The following is a 6,310-nucleotide window of genomic DNA, read 5'->3' as shown; positions in this document are numbered from 1 at the left end:
ATTCTTTGGTACCACATACACAGAAAAAGCCAGAAGTGGCACTAAGGTTCAAAGTGGCAGAGGACTAGCCTTGAGCAAAAAGTGTCCAAGGACAGTGCCCAGGCCCTAAGTTTAAGCCTCAACTCTGGAAAAAAAATATTCTCGTTCTTCTTTTCCAGTCTGTCAAGTCAAGTGAACACCACTGGGCTTGGTTTGCTGATAAATGATCCTTTAAGCACATATAATATTTGATATTAATGATAAAATTTGGATAGATCACATACTTCTGTTGTTTTTTGGACATTTCCAATGTGTGGTGAATATAACAAATGGACCAAGATTATGTCGAAAAAAATGCAATTCTCTTTTATCCTCCTCTGGCCTGAAACATGAGCAATGGGAATAAGACTGGGGAACTACTCCACATCCCACATCCACACATGCCCAGTTGCTTAGTGTCATCCTGTTCGAATGGTCCCAACAGCACTGCAAGATACACACTTCCCTCTCATCTTTCAGACAAGGAATCTGAGGCTCGAGGAGATTAAAGAATTTGCCCAGGATCGTACAATCAAAAAAGGTGGGGCTAGGATTTGAACCCACTGCACAGTCAGTGGCTCTGGAAGTTTGATTGAACAAAAGCTTGAAGCTCAACAATCCATCAAGGAGGATTGCTTGGTCCTTAAACTTATTTTGCCTGCATCTCTGGTTTCTCATTTATAAGTTAGTAAAAGGAAAGAGCAGTGCCCTTCCTTATTATTCAGTCCTTATCCACCACTATGGGTGTTTTTGTTTTGTTTTGTTTTGTTTTTCTGTCAGAGGCCAACTTGGGACAACTGGCAATGAAGACAGATCTGTTTCTTGTCCTCTGACGGCATTTAATCAAACAGACAACATGGAAGTGAATGAAGGAATCAAGAACATATGAATTAGATAGACTGTGTACATCTCTTAAATCCATAGAATGCATGTGGATTGTGAAAGAAGAATCCAGATGTTCCTCCCCCTCTCCCAAAGCTATAACCTTTACACAGAGATGGTTAAAAAAAAAACATGAGACTCTTTAAAATTAAACCATCCAAGAGGGCTTCTTGGAGGAGGTAGATTTATCTAAGTGAGTTTGAGAGAGTAAACACACTGGAGAAGATTAGAAGTGATATTCACTGGCTGAGAAAAAATGCTAAAGCAAGAGAGGATGGTCTTGAAGAAGGCTGCATGAAGTGCATGTCTAGTCCTCAGGGCTTCCAAAACAAAACCACAAGTTGAATGACTTAAAACAACATAATTTGGTTTCTTTAATACCTTAGAACTACAAGTCCTAATACAATCAAGGTATTGGCATGGTTGGTTCTTCAGGGGGCTGCAAAGGAAAATCTGTCCCATGCTTATTTCTAATGATGGCTAGCACTCTGTGCATTCCTTAGCCTGCAGACCTCACTTCAATCTCTGCTTTTCTCTCCCTGTGTGAGTCTTTTAAGAGGACACCAGACATATCTTTTAGGGTTCCACATCTTCCCAATATGATCTCATTTTCATTTAGTTATCGCATATATAACAGTTGTTCTATTTTCAAATAAAGTCATCTTCTAAAGCATTGGAGGTTGGGACGGCATTTCAGCTCCTGACAAAATAAGAGAAAGAGATACACTGCAGGTGAATGGAAGCAAAATAAAAAACTGAGGCACAAGAAAATACCCAGGTTGCTGAGTAGTAAGGACAATAAAACTGATCACCAAAAGGCAGATCATCCAGACATTTCTGCCACTGCTCTAACAAGGCCACTACTAGGTACAGAGGATCCAACATCTACACAGACCTTTAAGGACGTTGGGTCTAGATGAGAGAGGAACTGAATCAGCTAAGTCACAATAGAGACAAGGTGCAACAGCTTCAAGAGTGGTCCTTCCTCTTCCTCCCCCTTCCCACTCCACCTTCTTCCTTTCTTCATGAAATACCACTAACCACCACTTTGTCTCAAGCACATCATTTCCGATCTATCACCTATAATAGATGCTGGATATTGAACAGCTAAAAAATAGACAACAATAGCAACAGAAGACTCTGCTTTCATGGGGCTGCATACACCCCAATAGAAATGGGCAATGAGCATAATACTGAGTCATCTAAGCCTCTTGAAATATTTATGTAGAGGGAGAAACAATGATAGCAACTTAATGAGGTACATGAGTTCAGGAGACTGGACTGCAAATTTTAAAATAGTTGTCAGAGTAGATCTTATAGGGAAAATGAGTTGAGCAAAGATTTGAAAGTGCAGAACTGGGAATGAGTGGCTATGGCCAGGACAAGAGTCAGCATGAAACCCTAAAGTGGCAAAAAGCCTAGCAACAAAAGGACCAGTATGGCTGGCAAGGAGGCATCCATGGAGGAAAAGAAGAAGAGATGAAGTAGAAGAGGACTAAGAAACAGACTTGCAAGCCATGTAAAGACCTTTGGTCTATAGACAAGCTATGCCATTAGTTGAATTTGGTTCATGATCAGGCTTACGTTTGATTGAGATCCTGATCTCTAGTTAGAGAATAGACTCTGGTGCTCATATGTGAAAGCAAGAAGCAGGCAAAGAACTATGTTATCACAACTGAGATAAAACAATGGAAAATGAAGTTGGGAGAATAAATAGAAGATGATTTTTTTGAGTACAGAGGGAACATAAAAATGAAACCATAAGATACACAGTTCTGAAGCTCAGCAGAGAATATGGGGCTAAAAGTAAAAATTCAGTGTCACAAACATATAGATGGTGTTTGTTTTAACTATCAATTGCTGTAATATTTTACATCAAAACTTAGAAACCCAGCCAGGCATGGTGGAACATGCCTGTAATCCTAACACTCAGGAAGCTGAGATAGTACACAATGGAATTCTATGCTGCTGTCAGAAAGAATGACATTGCCCCATTTGTTAGGAAATGGAAAGACTTAGAAAAGATCATATTAAGTGAAGTAAGCCAGACTCAAAGGAACATAGGCTCAATGGTTTCCCTCATTTGTCATAATCAGTAGAAACCTTGGGCTCTCCTAGCAGAGATTTGCAATAGAGCAAAACCTTGATACAAAAGGCCATATAGTAGGACGCTAAATGAAAGGATCTCTAGGATATAGAAACATAAGCCATATAATGAATGATTGTTGTTCTTAAGGTCCTATGTTATCTCTCATCTCTTTTGCTGTCCCTTGGTTATCTCATATTGTTACAGTATCTCACTTTGTTACCTGATATATTGGATATATTTGTATTTGGTTATTTGAAATTGGATAGGGAACGGGGGAAAACAAGATGAGGGGTGAGGGTGGGGGAAGGGAAATGGAGACCAAGACATGTGAAAGGGTATCAATGTATGGGAATTAATGCACCATCTATCTGGCAAATATCATGTAACCCTTCTATTAATTACAATAAAAAAATATATGGAAAAAAAGAAAATCATAAATAAAAGACCAGCTGGGCTACTTAGCAAAAACCTTGTCTGAAACAAATAAATATATAAAACTCAGAAACTTAAAATAACACTCATTGGCTTGTACAGTTTCTGAGAGTTGCAATTTGGAACAGCGTACCTGAGTGGCTCTGGCTCAGGACTCGAATGAAATGAAGCTGCTGTCTAAGGGTATGGTATTTTCAAGGCTGAACCAGGGCTGGAGAATTCACTTGTAAGCTCATCACCTGGTTGTTGGCAGGCCTAAGCTCCTGGCTGGTTGCTTATCTAAGGCTATAGAGTTTCCTGGCATGCTACCCTCCACACGGCAATGTGCATCCTCAGAGTAAACCCAGAGGAAGGGACAAAGACAGAAGTCATGGTTATTTTGATAACCTAATCTAAATGGCATACCATCATTTTGGCCATATTCTCTTATTCACACAAAACACTCTAGTACTATATGACAGATATAAGATCAGAATAACAGGAGATGAAGGATATTGGGGCCATCTTAGAAGAGTCCACCAATTGAAGCTAAGTGATGGGAGAATATCATGAATGACCGGCGCTATTGTCCTTTTTCATTTTTATTTTTTAATTTATCTTCCTTCCTTCCTGATGGCCTCCTAAATATACAGCAGACGTATATGAAGTCCTCAGGGTCAGAGAAGACTTATTTGTAAGGACTTTATTTGTAAGGAGCCCATGGAATTGGTAAGACATTCAGATACACAAATAACCAATCCCAGTATCACAGTGTTACAAACACTAGACAGAGAGCTCGGTGGATGTGGGAATTCAGGGAAATTTCACTTTGTGTAAGAATGTACGGTTAGTTATGAACAATCATGGTGGGGGTTACAACAGCCAGAAACGGCTTCAAGGAGAAAATTGGGCCTAAATAAGAGGATCATTGTATTTATAGGGAACATGAACTCCTACCTTCCCCCACATCCTGAGCTTCAGTTTTGCCTGAAAGGCTGTACTATTTCCTTATTTCTGGAAACCTTCCTTTAGGACCAAGTGTCCTTGCTTTCAGGAGAGCTGAAGGGCTCAGCAGGCCAGGCTACAGGACTGTGGAGTTCAAATACCCAGTACCTGTCCACACAGGTGGGAATTGTAATAGTCCCATCTTAGAGTTGATGATCAGATCAAATCCAGACCCTGACTCTAGCCCCACATCAGCCAGCCCCTCCTGTAGCCCCGCTAGGCAGCTCCATCGATCCCAGAACATGTAGCAGAGCCTTTGAAATACTGCTGCCTCTTCCTACGCCTGTTCCCCTCGCCCCTATGGTGTCATTTCCAAATCCATAACATTCCAATGGCTTTGGGATCTTTTAATTACATGTGACGAAACCTTGCTGTTGCTGGAATTAGACGGCCTGTGTTGACGATTTATAGGCCTCAGCTTTCACGCAGGCAGGGTAATAAATAACATGAAATGGGCCCTTCAGTATTAAAAACTTCAGAGCTACCCACTAAGCCATGACAGAAATGAGGGGCAAGGGGAGGGGGATGGTTTGAATGAAAAGAATAAGAAAGTTTAAAAAAACAGTAATGTCTGTGTCTCATGTGTTTAAAATACTGTATGTGAATCAGGGAATGTCAAAAATATGGGGTGTGGAGCAATAGGCAACTCATAAAATTTTATCTCTGGCATGAGGATTTCCAACCATATAATGAGGCCTTTCCTTTCTTTTTTTTTTCTCTTCGTTTTCATAATCCTAGGCACTTCATGCTTGATGAGGTGACTGAGAGGACAGTTAGCTGGCACACCTATGTTGTGGCTTCCCCAGATTTAATGACAGAATAAGAACCTCAGGGTAAAACAGCCCTTAGCTTCCCATTAAGATTCTCCTGCAGCTTCTTGCCCAACCTTGGTCTCTTCCTCACACTGCTTCTCTCTTATCAAACCAAGTCCCTATTCTCTTCTACTCAACTACATTTTTTTCCACCCAAGTAAGTATTCAATGCTTCCTTTGAGCTCACACAACATCTACCCTAAAGGTACCTCACTGAGGATTGAAAAAGTCACCTCGAGGAGGCATCAAGTCCCCACATGTTCATAAGCTGTACCTGTCCTGCACCCAGGCTGGGTCAAGAAAATGGTCTAGATGTTCCTTCCTTCCTCCCTCTTGGCACCTAACATTGGATACAATGAAAAGCTCTATAACTCCTTGTCCTTGTCCTTAAAAGCTAAAACTCAAGGAATCAGTTTAGGTCCAGAGAAAAGAACTGGCATGAGAAAGAGCAATGAGAGGAACAAGAATGGGCTAGTGTGGAAGAAGAAATGCCTTATTTCAGGATGTTGGTTTGGGAAGAGCTCAGGATACCTCAATCACTCTGAGGTCTCTTCTCAGGGAAACACTACAACTGGATATCTAGGAATCAGAGATATTCTGTGCATCTTAATGTCAGAAGTCTTTGGTCATCTTACCTGGGTTCTTCCACTGCCAAAATTTAGCTCTGTATGTGCCACCACTACCAATGACTGATGAGCCCAGCCAGGAGATTACATTGGTCTATATTACTTCTTTGCCTTTTTAGGCAAATCTTCCAGGTCAAGACCACATCTTACCACCTCAGAGACAGGCTGACCTGGAATCAGGTGTCTTTGCTGTCCCAATTATCCAGTCTTCTTCAAGGCATTAACTTAGTTGGTCAGATAAAAGGTATGAACCAGAAATTTGTCCTTGGAGAAGCTAAAAAATTTGGGTTATCTTGGGGCCCCTAATACAGTATAGTATACTAAAGTTGAACTTCACTTGAGCCTTTAAAGTTGGCCCGGCACAAAAAGTACCTGACAAACCAAGTATAAGGGTTAGCATGGATTCTAATGGGCCATTTAGAATGGGAAACCTCATGGATAAGATCTAGATTTTCAAATCTGAAAGA

The sequence above is a fragment of the Megascapheus bottae genome, chromosome 19, assembly GCF_031878675.1.
Source record: "Megascapheus bottae isolate mThoBot1 chromosome 19, mThoBot2.hap1, whole genome shotgun sequence".
In the NCBI taxonomy this organism is placed as follows: domain Eukaryota; kingdom Metazoa; phylum Chordata; class Mammalia; order Rodentia; family Geomyidae; genus Megascapheus; species Megascapheus bottae.
This window is presented reverse-complemented; position numbering follows the sequence as displayed.